The sequence below is a fragment of the Metopolophium dirhodum genome, chromosome 1 (assembly GCF_019925205.1).
Source record: "Metopolophium dirhodum isolate CAU chromosome 1, ASM1992520v1, whole genome shotgun sequence".
Lineage (NCBI taxonomy): Eukaryota > Metazoa > Arthropoda > Insecta > Hemiptera > Aphididae > Metopolophium > Metopolophium dirhodum.
In genome coordinates this window covers 19,787,795-19,806,005 of record NC_083560.1, presented here as the reverse complement: position 1 = coordinate 19,806,005, position 18,211 = coordinate 19,787,795, and the positions used below count along the sequence as shown (strand labels likewise).

Genomic DNA, 18,211 nt, shown 5'->3' with positions numbered 1-18,211 from the left:
TACTAGGGAACGGATTTGAATGCAAATTGCATATTTTTCTGAATGTTCTAAAACATTGCTTTCCAAGCACAAAGTTCATATTTTCATACATCAAGGAATTTAAAAATGTAACTTTTATTTTGCAATTTTTGATATTTTTAGTACATTTTTATGTTTTTAAGTCATTTTTATATAGGAATGGATAAAATAAAAATGTATGAACATTCATTCTAAAAAAATAAAAATAAACATTTATTATGTTACGAAATTACGAAACTATTGTTGACACGTGTAGACACACGTATATACATACATACAATAGTGACAACACATTATTACCCACAATTAGGTAAAGATAATTTTTAGGGTAAAAAGATGGACAGAAGATAATTGAGAAGACAAGAGAAGGTTTTATTGTATTTAAATATTTTTTATAAGATACATTTTTCATAATAATGTGTTTTTTATAAGTTATAAATTCAAAATTGTGTTTTTATTGATTTTAAAAACATTTTCAAAGTTTTTTAGGGCATGTTTTTAAGGCATTAAGTAGTGTTTTTTTAGGCAGTGGCGTGGCGAACTTTATTAACTTATAAGGCACAATAATTTATATTAGTAATTATAAATACTTATATAAATAATTACGTATTTACATAAATGGTAACTGAGAATGATTGGCTTAGTCTTAGTGTGTACTTAATAATCGACCTAAGCCAATTCAAAATTCTGATTCTTCGTTAAACGACTCGTTTCATGAAAAATTAATTACTTCCGCTGTTGCATAGTACTTCGTCCCTACAATATTATTATTTTTTATTAATAATTGTATTTTTACGTACAACATCTAATTAATGTCAAACTATAATCACTCAATGGTGTTTGAGTCCTGTATTATTCTACTTCATTTTATAACATTAAACATTACATTTTATACTTTTTATTTCATTTATAACTAAAATAATTTAATTCAAAATGCCTAAAAAAACACTACTTAATGCCTTAAAAATATGCCCTAAAAAACACAATTTTGAATTTATAACTTATAAAAAACACATTATTATGAAAAATGTATATTATAAAAAATATTTAAATACAATAAAACCTTCTCTTGTCTTCTCAATTATCTTCTGTCCATCTTTTTACCCTAAAAATTATCTTTACCTAATTGTGGGTAATAATGTGTTGTCACTATTGTATGTATGTATATACGTGTGTCTACACGTGTCAACAATAGTTTCGTAATTTCGTAACATAATAAATGTTTATTTTTATTTTTTTAGAATGAATGTTCATACATTTTTATTTTATCCATTCCTATATAAAAATGACTTAAAAACATAAAAATGTACTAAAAATATCAAAAATTGCAAAATAAAAGTTACATTTTTAAATTCCTTGATGTATGAAAATATGAACTTTGTGCTTGGAAAGCAATGTTTTAGAACATTCAGAAAAATATGCAATTTGCATTCAAATCCGTTCCCTAGTAATGAATAATATATCAATTCAATTTAGGTAAAATACCTTAAAATATTTGGCTAGTTAAATTGTCACCAAAAATTATGATTAAGTATATACTGCAGACTACGTACCCACCTACGATTTTTATTACGTTATGACTTATGTCGTAGAGGTACGTATATATTTATGACCCATTATTAATCGGCACTGATTGCGCCGGGGACGGAACAATAGTTAGCCCGTACGGCCCGATCGCTTTTTACTTCGCGCGCTGTACTCACACACCGACCGAACCTGTGTATAGATGTGTATGTGTGTGTAGCAACTCAAAGGAAGTGGACGGGGTCGCCGAGCAAGACCAGAGAGTGCTAGTCTGTGGGTGGGTGTGTAAATGTGTGTGTAATGTGATGTGTATATAATTAAAAGAAAATTGTAACACGTTTTAGGTAAAATGCGTTGCTGTATAATTCACAAATTTAATTTAATAATATTGATAATACACAATATAATATTTAATAATACCACAGCGGTACAAATGTATAAATTATAATTATAAACGGCGCTGGTTGTACCAAACCGATAATACAAAAAGATATTAATAAAAGTATATATATAAGAAAAACTTACAAATGCGACGGTGGTCAGCTGGCCAGCTATCCTATGGTTTTTAATAATAATTATAATAATAATGACGGCACACACAATGCGTCGTAACAATAATTAAATACAATAATAATAGCGCCGGTGATTCGCGCCCGACCAAAAATAATAATAATAAAGCTGGCTTTCGCGCCCGACCAAAAACAATAATAATAACGCTGGCGATTCGCGCCCGACCAAAAACAATAATAATAACGCTGGCGATTTGCGCCACGACAACTAGGTACGGTATAAAAAACGATGGCGATTAGCGCCTTACAATTTATTATCACAATACAATTTTTACGGCGATTCGCGCCTATAAAAAAAGGAACGACGTGTCGACTGTTTGCGACGAGCGAACGAACTGATTGCCGCACCGCGCCTGGCCCTTGCTGGACAGTACCTGGTTGCGGTCTAATCTACATATTATATAATAATTAATAATCTTAATAATAACTGTGTGTGGTCGGTCGGTGGGTACATTGCTATTGTCGCGGCGGCGACAGGCACAATACTACGATAATAATCATATATGAATTGGAATTTTCTTCGAAAATTGTACAGCTGTACAATTGTACACCTATATACTGGTCTCCAAAAGAGTTAAATTGGTGTTTTGATTTCTTAATTGTTGACTTTGAAGTTTTAAATAATTATAATATTTCATCACGTGTTTTTCAATTTTTATGAAAAACTGGCATAAAATAGTACATATTTATTGTTTTTTTTTAGTAGATGGTACTTACTGAATTTTTCATAAGTATGCGATAAAATAGCTTAATTTTACAAATTGACTATCTCCATTTAATTTAATTTTGTTGCTTTTTAGGGTTCCGTCCGTCACCAGGCTGTATCTCATGAACCGTGAAAGTTAGACAGTTGAAATTTTCACAGATGATGTATTCCAGTTGCCGCTATAACAACAAATACTAAAATTCCGTTAGAGTAAAGGGCTATTTTCTGCCATCGACTACTGAGTCAATACATAGTTTTAATTTTGTGATACTATTATTTTATAACACGTTACCAATGATCAAACTTTGTGCTGTAAACGACAGTTTTCAAGCCTTTTCCACATTCATAGTTGTAGAAACTACGTATACCTAACATAATATTATCGTTGTACAATGGTATTTGAAGTATATTAAAAATCCATAGAGTTTACGAGCATTTAATGTTCAAATCTTGTCAAAATACGTAAAAGTCACGAAAATGTGCAAGTTATTTTGAGTTAGAAATTCATAATTATTATTCTTTTTGAATCTACCATTTGTAAATATAATATAAAATTCCGCATGAGTTTTGCTAACTTTTTTTAACTTGATTTCACATGTAACGATTTTCTTATTTTGTTGTAATTCAAAACGAATAACTGTAGATACATGAAAATTTGACTGAATGTTTTATATTAGCATTTTCTATACACCATAACATTTTCCAAATATTTTGACTTCTTTTGAGCTGTTTACGGACATTTTCAGTTGCCATTTTATTTGGTTTTTTTTTCTATAAATATCAATAAAATTTTGTCTGTTGGGTAAAAAAGATTGAAAATTTAATAGAAGGATCCTAGGTTATTTTTTCAAAGGCAGATGAAAAAATTTAAAAATTCTTAGTCACAGTTTTTATTTATAAGCATTTAAAGTTCAAATCTTAACAAAATACTGAAAAATCAAAAAAATTAGCAAATTATTTTGAGTTAGAAATTCAAATAAAATTTTCATTTTAAATCTAAGATTTGAAAATGTAATACAAGATTATCCATAAGTTTTTCTTCCTTTATCAACAAAAAAAAGTCTACAAGAAACTCAAATTAAATTTTTATGAACGTTGGAAATTCATATTTTTACAACATTTGATATCCATTCGATATCTCATGTAACGATTTTCTTATTTTGTTGTAATTAAGAAACGTATGACTGTAGATACTTGAAAATTTCACCGGATGTTAACATTAGCATTTTCTATACACTAAAGATTGAAAATTGAAAACAAGGCTCTTAGACTCCACGTAAATAGGTTATATATAAATTACTTTATTCTCAATAATGTTATAAACTAGCAATTGGTTTAATTGCTTAGCTTATAATTTGCAGGTAGCAAGACCGTTGGTAATGGATTTCTTGGTAGGTTGACAAAATAATTAGACTTGTTGAAAAGTTAAGTTGTATATTTTAAAATTCTTCTTCTTAAAATACTCTAAGTCCAAATTGACAAAATTGTTATACTGTCTCTCCCGAAGGTGCTCGCATGTACGATGGTAAATCACGTCTAATATCATCAAATATACTTGGTAATATAATAGGCTGACTGACCGTTTTCGCTAAGAATCGTTTTTCTTATACAATGATTTTATATCATTAAATTCAAATTTTACACCATTTTCCCACAATATATTCCATATTAGTGTTAGTAATTCCAATATCTCATTCGTGCTTAAACTTAAGATTATTACAATATATTTGTTTTCTCGTACAATATATATATATATATACTAATTCAGTAATTCATTACGTATATTTTATCTCCAACACCATGTTTATAATATTCTCTCAAAATATTATTTATTTTGAATATTTTCCAAAGTTATTTTTATATTTTCTTTTCATTTTCAGTGTATATGTAATGTATATCTCCCAATTTTATAATATCTAAAAAAAAATGTTTTCTTTTATCTATTCATTTCTATTTTTTATTATGGCTTTTTATTATTAATTTATTTACCAATTATTTAAATTTTTTTTCTACATTAATGTTTGTTTGCTCACTTTTTTATCTTATTAATTCAAATTTGAGTGTACAACTTTTATTCACTTAAAGATGCGTTCAAATATTTAGACTTATTAAATTTATTATGTTTATCTATACCTATTGTTCTTATTGAGACTTTATTTGATTCACTTAACTTAAGGTTCTCCATCTAATATTTCTATTAATTATTTATTTCTATTTTTTTTTCCAAAATCTTAAATGGTTCATCAACCACTCAAATGTCATTCGTTATTTTGTTTTGCATAGTTTGTCTATTTCAGTGTACTAAAAGCTGCTGCTAATCGAAATTTACAATTTAACTTAGATCAGATCGGTACTTTTTATATTCTGAACTATCCCTCCTAATCACTTTACTTTCTGTAATATAATTTATTTAATTCACAATCTCCCATAGTAGTATTGTTATTTTAATTTGATGATAACTTTCTTTTTATTATTACTATATTATTCTTTATTTATTAACATTTCTTATTAATATTTTATTTATTAAATAATTTTTTTTCAAATTATTCCTATCGGAATGTCCATTACAATACATACCTACGTAAGTCTTGTTTACTTTTTAAAATGTATTTTTCAATTATTACTGAATTTAAATTAATTAATCTTGATTTCAACCTTTGATTCAACTGCATCATACAATTAGTATTAGAAGATACTACTGTTTGTATTGTCATACTATTAATATTTTCGTACATACCAAAAAAAAAATTATTTTATTTTCCTAATTATTTTCCCTTATATATCTTACTTCTAACTCATAATTATTCATTTTCCTCGTATTGTGGATTGAGTTTTCTAAACTACTTGGCCTTAAGTCATCCTTATGTCATGAAGTTTATTCCCGATTTTACATTAATATCATTATATTATTATAGAATTCATTGTGTACACGTTGTGCCAGGTTCATAGACTCCCTTAATTGTTCATCTGTCTCCATTCTTATCACGGCAGGTGGTTCCACTTGTTTAAATATTATGGTCTAGCTCTGTTCTAAACCAGCAGTGGTCGATCTATAGTCAGATGATATTGAATCGGTATATACGAGATCATTCGGCAGTTCAGAATAAGTCTGAACTGCAGGTCTATCAACCAACCATAAATATTCGATATTCTCGATATCCTAAACTATGTGTATGTAGACCATCCAGTCCACCATACTGGTTTATAAAAATCGATCTGAATGAATGCCGCTCCCGATGTACGACTAGTTCCGCCCCCCTAAATTGGAAAAAAAACTCCCTTTCTCTTATATAATATTCACCCGCCCTCTTCAATACCACCACTAATAATTAACCGCCTGCTCGTTCGACCTAAGCCAATTCAAAATTCTGATTCTTCGTTAAACGACTCGTTTCATGTAAAATTAATTACTTCCGCTGTTGCATAGTACTTCGTCCCTACAATATTATTATTTTTTATTAATAATTGTATTTTTACGTACAACATCTAATTAATGTCAAACTATAATCACTCAATGGTGTTTGAGTCCTGTATTATTCTACTTCATTTTATAACATTAAACATTACATTTTATACTTTTTATTTCATTTATAACTAAAATAATTTAATTAATTTCATATACTTATTATTATTATTTTCCTTAAATTCCGTTGTCGCTACATCCGGATTATCAATTACTTGTTGTTCCGTTGACCTATAGTTATTTTCATATAGTTATTTTCACATTTATATCTATATTCTACACCTACTAACACCACTACTACGATCAACATTATTATAACTGGTATTACATCATTGTATAATTTATTTCATTTCCTTTTTCCTGATCTGATTTAATAACATTAATTACTGTACTAATTTCTAAACTTTTTGACAAAATTTGTCCGATAATCGTCTTCAACTGACGTTGTTGAACTCCCCCTATTTTTGAATATTTGTTTAAAATTTCATAAATATTGATTTTTGGTGTCGTTGTTCTTTGTAATGTGTTATTCGTTGTTACAATCAATTAATTTTTTTTTTTTTTTTTACTCCTTCAATCGTACCGTCGACATTCTTTAAATATTTTGCTTTATTATTTTTTTTTCCCCTCCTATTGAATTGTACAACATGTTTGCCTATTATAATATGTTCTAGATTTATTTAGAATTCTATTCATTATAATATTTTGATTCGCACAGTTCGCATTTTATTTGTATTATTTCAACATAGCTGTTTTCGTAGTTCAAATTTGGAATATAAAATTCGTCAACTACTTGTTTTGTGACATTAATTAAATCCAATTGGCCTCTGAATATTAATTCTATTACTTTTCCTATTAAATTTTCATTTTCTGCCTTTAGTCCTTTGAATTTTATTTCAATCATTAACCTATAATATAGTATTTCTATTTATTTATCGATCTATAATAATTCTAGTGTTAATCATGCTATATTAGTATGCTATTAATCTATAAGGAAACTGTATCACCCTGTATACCTTATTTTACAATTATTTATAATTATCTTATCTATTTCGCATTGATTCTTTATAGCTATATATTATTTATTTTATTATTTTATTTTGCTACATATATTATTTTCGTCAAAGTCTCGTGAGCGCTATACTAGGTATACTTATATAGGTATCTTTCCTTTCTTACCAATCTATCATATTTCGCTACACCAATTATTATTAATATTATTCCTAGTATCACATATACTGTATGTAGACTATGTATTCATACACAGAGTTCTTCGGGTTACATGCAAATATGCAATTGTTTCATTCTTTTTTATTTGTACTTTCGGTTTCGTTATTAAAATATTGTGACTTCTTGTGTTCATTTGCTTCCGGTTCACTTTCCGTGGTGTAAAAATCTAAACTCGACGTCCCGGTCTGTTTGTAGTGCGTTCGTAGTATTATTCATTACATTTTCTGAATGTGTGTTTTCAACTCCCAATATTCGTGTAATATTATATTCTACTGTGATCGTTACGATTTCGTAATCTATGCTCATTTCCGTAGTACTTTTCCTCAGTTATTGATATGTTAATATTATTCGGTAATTTCTATTCTTCCTGTCGTTTACATTTTCTACCCGATTGACTGTTAAATAGTAATCCATGTTTTTAAATTTGACTTGTTCATTTATACCATTCATATTTCTTGTTTACGTGTACTGTACATGATTTTTCTTACAATATGTAACCTTTCTACGTAAAACATCACCAGTTGTTTTTCCATATGGAGTATATAAATATATATATATATTGTAATGATTCTATATTACACCTATTATTTCAAAATTGTGTTACAACTATTCAGTCGTTTTGATGATTTGTTGCTCTTATCACACCTCCTGAAACTCTATCTTTGTCTTTATAATAGATTTTTTACTTCCGACACTTATTTGTAGGTACTCCGGGACCATCTGGCCACCGAGACTATCCGATTTTCCTCGTCCATAACCAATTAATCTATAATATAATATATATTATTCATCATATTTCAATGCTACATTGTTCATATCCCACGTCGACTTTTATCATTTACAAAATTGATTTGTCTTCATTTCACTTATTACTACTTCAATTATTAATTTCCGCATTATTATTTATATTATATTTATATACTACGTGCTATCAATAATCATTACTTTAGTGTTTATTCTTTATTTTATTTATATTATTAACTAATTATTTGTGATTTATTACTCTTTTTCTATATATATTTTTTTTTTCGTTTCTTTTATCTCTGTTGTCGTAATATTTTACACGTCATTTTTATGCATTGTTACTTTTTTTTCGATTTCGCGATATCACTGCGTTGTCTGAATCTATAATACCTCCAAAATTTGTATTGTCCCTTCCAAATGGACTTAACTTATTTCTATGTATGTGATCTTTAATCATATATATCTATATTTTTATTTTCATTTATTTTATTCCATTAATTATAGTATTATTTATTTATCCGCGATGTTTATTCCGTTATAGTTTTATCTAGTAAAATGTTACACAAAATGCTAAACATTTTTTTTTTCATAATATGCATTTCTTTTACTAATTATACCTAATACTTTGTTATACCATTTGATATTATTATCGTTGTAAATATTATTACTCTTCACCATACACGTATATTACATGTATATACTTTTTTTTCTAATTTATCCTGGATTGTCATCAATTGTTTTTAAAATACAATTTGTAATATCGATTTATTTTCTTCGATGCTCCTCTTAATCTAACTTTTTATTTTATTCACGCGGTCAATGTCATTGTTGTTATTTTTTATGTTTCCAAATTCGTTTAAATCATTGTCAATGTCATGTTCCTTCGATATTCTATTAATTTAACCCACATTTATGCTTTGCCCCACATTCGATATCTTTAATACGCAATCGTTATTTGTCTGTTTCTGACTGTGTTATATACATATTAGTGTAGTGTACACCCGGTGGTAACTCCTGCCTGTTTAAAATATTTATATTATATATATATTGCCCCATATGTAATGTAAATATGATTATTGTTTCCGTGCGTGGTTTCCTAAAGCATATATTATTTTCGTTTGTAATTTTTAATTTTAATTTACTGTTAATTTACTATTTTCAATATCAATTACTGCGCGACTAATCAATTAATATTTAAGTGCTAATATACCATTACTCGTAATAAATTTATTTTATTTCTTTTTCTCTACATAAAATCTGTTTTAAATTCTTTAATTTCTATTGTTAAATTGATTGTGGTTTGCCCTATTGTTAAATAAATTTTCTTTTTAATATATTTTGTCAATTAATGTTGTCCTATACTCATGAATTTCTGTTTCCCAAATAACACGCTTTTGAATATTATTCCTCACCTTTTTTATAAATATATATAATATTGTATTTGTTTAGCTAAAAAACGTGAAAAATTAATTCAAGTTCCTGATATATAAATACAATAACAGTTGAAAAATATGAAAAATACATAGGCATAATTTTTTTTGTAAGCATTTAAATTATGAGATTTTTAAGTTAAAAATTTATAAAATGTTCAACTTTTATATCTAAGGATTGAAAATTTAAAACAAGCTCCCACGTACATGTTATATAATATAAATTACTTTATTCACAATAATATTATCATTTGTTATATCATAGTCTTTGCTCAGAATCTTTTTTCTTATACAATTATAATATATCATTGAATTCAGATTTAACACAATCCATTGCAGTGACCCATATTTTAATTTTAATATAACACCAAATTATTGAGCTTGTTATACTCAAACTGCGTAAACGCGTTTTGTCTATGTCATAATGTCATACGTGTGTAAGACAGAGACAACACATGTGAGTGTGACGACCTAATACAATGTTCCTCGTAAGTTGCTGTTAGTGGCAATTAAAAAAAAAGTTGAGAGTAAATCCACAATATTTTTTTATGAGCGTCTGAAGTTAGAATTTTGACAAAATTCGTAAAAACATGAGGATTTGCAAATTATTTTGATTTGGAAATTCATAGAAAATGTCCTTTTTATATTTAAGATTTGAAAAATTAATAAAAAATTCTTCATAAGTTTGTGTACCTTTAGTTTAAAAAAAAAAGACCTACCTGTCTCGTTTTTATCTGCAGTTTACGGACATTATCAACTATATACAAACAATATTTTTTATAAGTCTTTAAAGTTCAAATTTTGACAAATTGTATCAAATTGAATATACACATGCAATTATTTTGTAGTTAAAAATTAATAAAATGTTCAACTTCTATAGCTAAGGATTAAAAATTAAAAGCAAGGATGCACGGAAGTAGTTAATTCTATAACCAACAAATCTAAAAATTATATAAGCACATTTTATTAATAGTTATTTTAAGTTCAAATTTGGATGAAATTATATATTAAATAACCAAGAATCACGATTTCAGTTATTTTGTTTTAATAAAAAATATTATTCGTGGGTACATATAATTGAAACTTCTAAAGTTTATTATTATATACAAATAAGATAATATGCAAATAATATTAATTCAACTTACCGGTTACTGTATTTATAATAACAATATAAATTATAAATATATTATATAAAAACTTGGGCAGGCAAACGGTCTCAGCTCAGAATTTTTTTTCGTATACAATGATACCTTATCGACATATAAAAACAAATTAAAAAAACAGAAGACCTTTGATAATTATAATAATAATAAATCAAGACCTAACTTTGAATTCCAAATCAGGTACCTAAAGTCTTATAAAAATTATTCAAAAGTTTCGCATTATTGAATATAATTTCTTATTTATGTTATATGATATAATAATAGACAACATTTAACAGGTTAGCTAACTTACCTAAAATAATTTAATAATATTTATCGATTTTTTGACTTAATCGACGTAAAAGTAGAGATGTGAGTGGAGTAAATTTACCAGGTAATTTTTTACCGGTAAAAAAATTTACCGTAAATTTTACCAATTTTTTTTTACCGGTAAATTATTTTTTACCAAAAAAAAATGTTGTGTGACCTCTCTAATCAAATGAAATCGAAAACGCCTAGTCTAAATTGTAAAGAGATATATTTTTTATCAAATGTTAACAATACAATAATGAATAAAGTACTAATCACGGTTTAAGATAAATCTTAATATAGGTAATAAACAGGTTGGACCAAAGTAGGTAAACCGAAAAAGGAACTTCTGTGATATTATCATTTGTAATATTTATAATTTATATACTTGTTATTGTTTATATAGTTTGTTATATACTATAAAATCAATATTCTGCCACCCCTAATATATATTAGAACATTAAATATCAGTAGGTAATTAGGAAAGATCTTATAGGGAGATACCAAGAATGCAGATAATGTGATATTGATAATATACTATTATCAATACAAAAGTTAAGTCTAAATATAAATGTTTTGACTTAAAAAGAAATAAAGGTAATGTGAATTTTGATAGTTTAGTTTAGTTTAAATTATTTATTAATTGTAATATGAATAATTCAATATTCATATTTCATAAAATGTACTAATCACTAATGTCTAATACAGAACAATAGATATTTTAGATTCATTTTTTAAATTTTTTGTTAATTATTGTTATTATTAGAAAGAACTAGATTTAACAAGTAGGTATACAACATTAGTACCTAATACGAATCGTATTTAGTATTTACTAATGTCTAATAGTAAAAAATAACAATGGCTCTAAGATTTAGCTATTTTACCATTTTTACAACATTATTGGTAAATTTACCGTAAAATTTACCGGTAAATTTACCGATATTTTTTTTACGTAAATTCTCCATCTCTACGTAAAAGTATTCCTTAAAGCTCCTTGTAGAGTACTAAAATTGAAGGAGTTATATCCTAATTTATGCCATCTTCCGGAGCTAATCATTACACAGTGGGATACGTGGTTAGCAGCAGTTAAATACTATTCAAACAATAAAAATTTGTTATACTCAAACTGCGTAAACGCGTTTTGTCTAAATGAAAAAAATCTGTGACAAAATATGACAACGAAATGCGATACCTATGAAAACCCTGAATTGAAGATAGGTAATAATATTATGGTAGGTGCATTACCTATGTATAGGAGTGTATATAGGAGTGTATCTAATATTATGGATCGCTGCAATAGTATATGGCATAACATATAATAATATGTTTATATTATAGATAAATATGTAGGTACCTACTATCTATAATAGCACATGCTTATAACGGAATATACGCTATCACCATTCACCATTCACCACAGTATCATGTTCAAAATATCTTAAGACGTTATTTCAAATCTTGATTCGGAAAATGCAATTTCTATGCAAAAGCAAAAGATATTATACAAAATAACGAGCTGAAATTAACCTCGGTTGACGTGAAACGCTCTTTAAGCCGATACAAATCAATTTTAAGGGGCCTCGCTAGGGTCATTATTTAAGGGACAACATTTGGGCAATTTCTTATTTTGTCATAGCCAATCAGGATCTATGTGTTAATTGTAAATGATTATTAGGGCGAGTGAAATTAAATGAGGTGAGTTTCCCTGGCACCACAATGTTTAAAAATCCACATTTTTCCTGCACCATTAATTGTATCATAATGTTTACTGATTTGTAGGACCACTAATTTCATAATTTGTAGCAAAAAATTTCCCGGTGAAAAACCAATTTTCCCCTACGGGTGTCATAAATTAATAAACTTATAAATAATGGTTATATCTTTAAAAATGTAGAACTCTACTTTTACCTTAGTGAAATAAATATTAATTTTAGTTACTACTTTGATTTAACTTGGGGCAAATCCATTTGTTAACTATTGGTTTTTAAAATTTTACCCGGGCGCAGTTTACAATTATCCTTTTTTCACTTGACAAGAACTTGGGCGCAGCTTTGATGATGTTTGGTTTTGTGTAGACTCTGGGCCCTGGGGTCTTGGAAGCAGTAACTGTATTTTTACATTAAAACCATAAAATGTTATAATAACGCCAAATGGCAAAGCAACATGAATCTAAGGCCTTGGCGACCACTCGCACAACATTTATTGTTTTTTGGTGGACTTTTATGGGCAGCTCCTCTGACACTAGTCGAAATTAAAAATAACCAACAACAAAAACAATAATAATAATAATAATAATAATAATATTGATGTGGTAATTTCTTACATAATATCAACGAAAAACAATGAGAAATCGATTTTGGCCAAAAAATAAAAATATAATACGATAATAGGTATGTATCTAATAAAAATTCACAGGCACAATATTATTTAGTAATAGGTAACTATTGGAAATAAATAGCCATTGTATAATCTATATACACATATTACACGTCATAACACAGTATAGAAATATTAGGTAAATTCAATCTTGTCAAAATATACGGGGAAAGGATTATAGTATGTACACTACCACACATAGAAATTTGGAGTTGTATTAACTTCAAATATTCTCAATGCCAGACACATTTAACATGTCGATTTTCGCTTACTGCGGTTTGGCAGTTGGTTTATATATTATAAACATTATCATATCGTTCACATTGTAATTTTAATGTAATCTCTTATTGGAGTTAAAACAACACTAGATTTTGTTTTAAATAAATAATATTATTTTTAATGATCTTTTTAGCCGTTTACTGTTTTTCTAACATTATTTTATATTTACGTGTTGTTCTGATAACATTTATTATTGATGTCGTTTACTAAAAATAGCTAAAAGGAACACTGTATTGAAGCTAAATCAAACCCTATTTAATGTCTATACTTACAAACTAACAGGCTGAATCAATTAGTAATCTACTTTTGAATTTAACTGTCATAAACGCATAAATGAGTAAAGTTAACAACTAGCAAGCTTAAAACAGTGGGCAAGTGGGTATTAATCTGCTATACAATAGATTACAAGTGGGTCACTGCAATGGATTGTGTTAAATTTGAATTCAATGATATATTATAATTGTATAAGAAAAAAGATTCTGAGCGAAGACTATATGATATAACAAATGATGATATTATTGTGAATAAAGTAATTTATATTATATAACATGTACGTGGAAGCTTGTTTAAAATATTCAATCCTTAGATATGAAAGGTGAATATTTTATAAATTTTTAACTTCAAAATAATTATTAAATATAGACGTATTTTGTATTTCGTATTTGAACTTTAAATGCTTATAAATAAAAACTGTGACTAAGGATTTTTAATTTTTTTCATCTGCCTTTGAAACAATAACCTAGGAGCCTTCTATCAAACTTTCTAGCTTTTTTTACTCAAGAAGTAAATTTTATTAATATTTAAAGAATAAAAAAACCTAAAAAAAAGTCGGTTTATAAATTAGACTTGACAATGTCCGTAAACAGCTCACAATATTTGGAAAATGTTATGGTGTATAGGAAATGCAATTATAAACATTCAGTCAAAATTTCATGTCCCTACTGTCATTTATGATGTGATGACAGACACAAAAATAAAAATAAAACACACATCATTGTAAAATCAATACATTCATCGCTTCACTTAGAATCTAAAAGTAATATGTAAAATCTATATTATATATTTTATAATTATGCAGCCATTAGGGCCTGTTAAAATGTGTCGGAGGGATTGTAGTACAGTTTTCCCAATCTGTTTTTCCTTTGAAGTTATACTTTCAGAGGCACAACAATTTGGAATAAATATTGTAAAACCACAATTTGTGATGACTGATTTTGAACAATCAATTATAAATGCGACGATTAAAATAATTGGAGTTGAAATACATACTTGTTTATTTCATCTTAGTCAAAGTCTTTATCATCGTATACAGGCAGAAGGGTTACAAAGTCAATATAATGATCTAGAAAATCGCAACATTAAGATCACAGCTCAGATGACCGGTGCTTTAGCGTTTGTGCCGCCAGAAAAAGTTGTCGAAACGTTTGATGTTTTATTAGAACAAGTACCAGACGAGTATATGCCAATTGCAGAATATTTTGAGGTAAATTATTTTTTAATATACATAATATAATATTCAAATTTTAAATTTTAAGTATAACTTAAATATTTAATGTAGATAAATTACATCCATGGGAGGGAAGCCAGAGGTCGGAGAAAAAGAACTGAACCCAGATTCCCCCCAAAACTGTGGAACCAGTACCATACAGTACTCCAACGATTGGCAAGAACAAATAATTTGTCAGAAGGCTGGCATAATCGGTTCCAAGTGGTTGTTGGACGACAACATCCTAGCGTATACACATTTTTTAACGAACTTGGAAAAGAACAAGCTGACACTGAGTGCATGTTACGACAACTGAATCTAGGACAAAAAATAAGGAAATGTCGTAATAAGGTACAACTAAAAACAGAGGAACGAATTTATAATATTGTTTCTAAATATGACGAATTTGTTAATAACAATGATATTATTGCATACCTTACAGCCATTGGTCATAATTTAAAATTTTAATACTTAAATCATTTTTTTTTTTTTATTGAATTTTGTATTGGGGGAAATATAATTTTTTTTAAATAATTTTGTGAAAAACGACTTTTTGGAAAAATAATATTGTGAAAAGGAATTTTTGGGAAAAATAGTATTGAGAAAAAGAAGTTTTGGGAAAAATGGTATTGAGAAAAAAAACTTTTGGGAAAAAAAAAAATGTGAAAAACAGATTGGAAATAGTGTCTCCCTACCGTCGGAGGTCCGGATGTGGGCTGTGGTATACACCAGTTGGTGACCGCTACAAGTCTATATTGTAGAATATATATCTATAGAAAATAATAAATACTCAATTTATTCAGAATGGTCGTAATTCGCTTTTCGGCCAATACAAATTGTTTAATATTTACTTTATGCTATACATTAGATTATAGAAATAATTATTAAAAATATAAGTCGTGCTTATACAATTTTTTTATTTTTATCGTGGATAATATGTCCCACGTATACTTTTTAGTATTAAAAAGTAGCCTATGTTTTTTCTCAGTGTTTAAACTATCTATGTACCTACCAAATTTCATTTAAATCAGTTCAGTAGTTTTGGAGCCTATTCAATACAAACAATCAAATCTTTCCTCTTTATATTATTAGTATAGGTAAACCAACCAACAAGTGCGGGCCATAATAGATTTTTATTTTTTATAGTTGATTAGTGAACATTAAGTCAGAAACAAAATATTGTTTGTCGATTCTCGACTGTGTCGTGTGTCTTCGAAAATTATTTTTCACATTCTAGTTTTCATACTGTTTTCTGTGGAGCTGTGAACTTACACATATTATTTTTTCGTCAACTGCCGTTTTACCATTACGCGTTTTTAAAATTTATTGAATACAAATTAGTACACAAATTACCATCGACTGTTAATATTACTTTCAAAATAGTTACCTATTGTTTGAATAAAAAAAAAATAAATGAAATAGATACTAATACAACTGTAACTGTAATAGATCTAATGCCTAATATTAAAATGAATTACTTTAATCACAATAATATCATAAAATAACATATAATAAATATAATAATATTATAGGCTGACATACCGTCTTCGCTCAGAATCATTTCTCGTATATACAATGATATTATATAATTGAATTCAAATTGAATACCATATTGTAACCTACTGTACAGCAGAGCGATATCCACTTACCCACATTTGTCTGTATCAACTTAACTTAACAAGTAAAAAAATAGTTGACTTGCCCCCCAGCCTTGTTAATATCGTCTTAATACTAGCACACCTGGTCAATCCGCCCTGTATAATACTGATAAATAGGTACATATATTATATGATATTGATAAATAAATATTTATTCATAAACAGAGAAGTTGCCCTTTTTTGGTAACAAAAAAATTAAAAGTACAGTAAGTTGAATCTCATTTTGCCAAATATTATACTGAAATTAAATAATATTATATTATAAATGAGTTCATATTTTATTTTTATAAACTGTTACTTTTATTTGTTTTTTCAGTTTTTAATACATTTTTATGATTTTTATTATTTTGATGAAATTATAGAGCATAGAATCTTCTTTTCAATATTTTAAGTGCATATAAATCCGATCTCTTAATAATGTTATTAGTTATGAGTCATATTTTATAACATTATCAAGACGAAAAAAGTAATAACACCGCAATTATTTATATTTAGTGGGAGATAATTTCGACGACTATATAAGTAACACATTTCTTTAGATTTTACTGTAAAATTAAAGTATCATATAATAGTTAATCATACAAAATAGCTCACCCAAAAAATTATTTCTATATACGCCACTGGAGTGAATTGACTTCTTATCAAATTTAAAATTAAGATTATTATCTAGGCAATATCATAGGGTTTATATTATTTTTTAATTTTAAAGTGAGTTATGAGAATTTTTTGATGTGCAATTACCTATATATAAGTATTTGCTTTGGGGATTTTGAATTTTCTTTCCGGGGATTTTTTTTCTGTGAATTTTTTTCCGATTACCTTGAGAATAAAGCAGTAGGTATATAATATATATTAATATGTCATGGATATAGCTATATATAGGTACTTACAGCATATTTTCTTAGTTACACTAAGTATTTACATAGCTAAATTGACATCCAGTATAATAGACCAGCATGAAAATGGTTTCAACGTATTTGTGTCTATCATAATTATTGACTTGACATTATAATAGTTGTATAAAAATTTTAATTATGTAATTTTTGTGACCGTATTTAAGATTTTTGACAACAATTATACAAAAAGCAACACAATTTATTTGAATGGAGATACTCAATTTGGAAAGTTAAACTATTTTTTCATACTAATGTAAAATCCAGGAAGTACCATCTACTAAAAATCAACAATTATTTATTATTTTATTCCAATTTTTCAGCTGTAAAATGTTCAAAGAAAATTCTAATTCATATAATATTATCAATGTAGTATTGTACCGA

At 27.1% G+C, this 18,211-nt stretch overlaps 1 pseudogene; it reads left to right on the top strand.

Annotated features, from left to right (window-relative positions):
* Positions 1 to 14,994: 14,994 nt before the first annotated feature.
* LOC132933723 (uncharacterized) lies at positions 14,995 to 15,592 on the top strand (annotated as a pseudogene).
* The last annotated feature ends 2,619 nt before the right edge of the window (positions 15,593 to 18,211 follow it).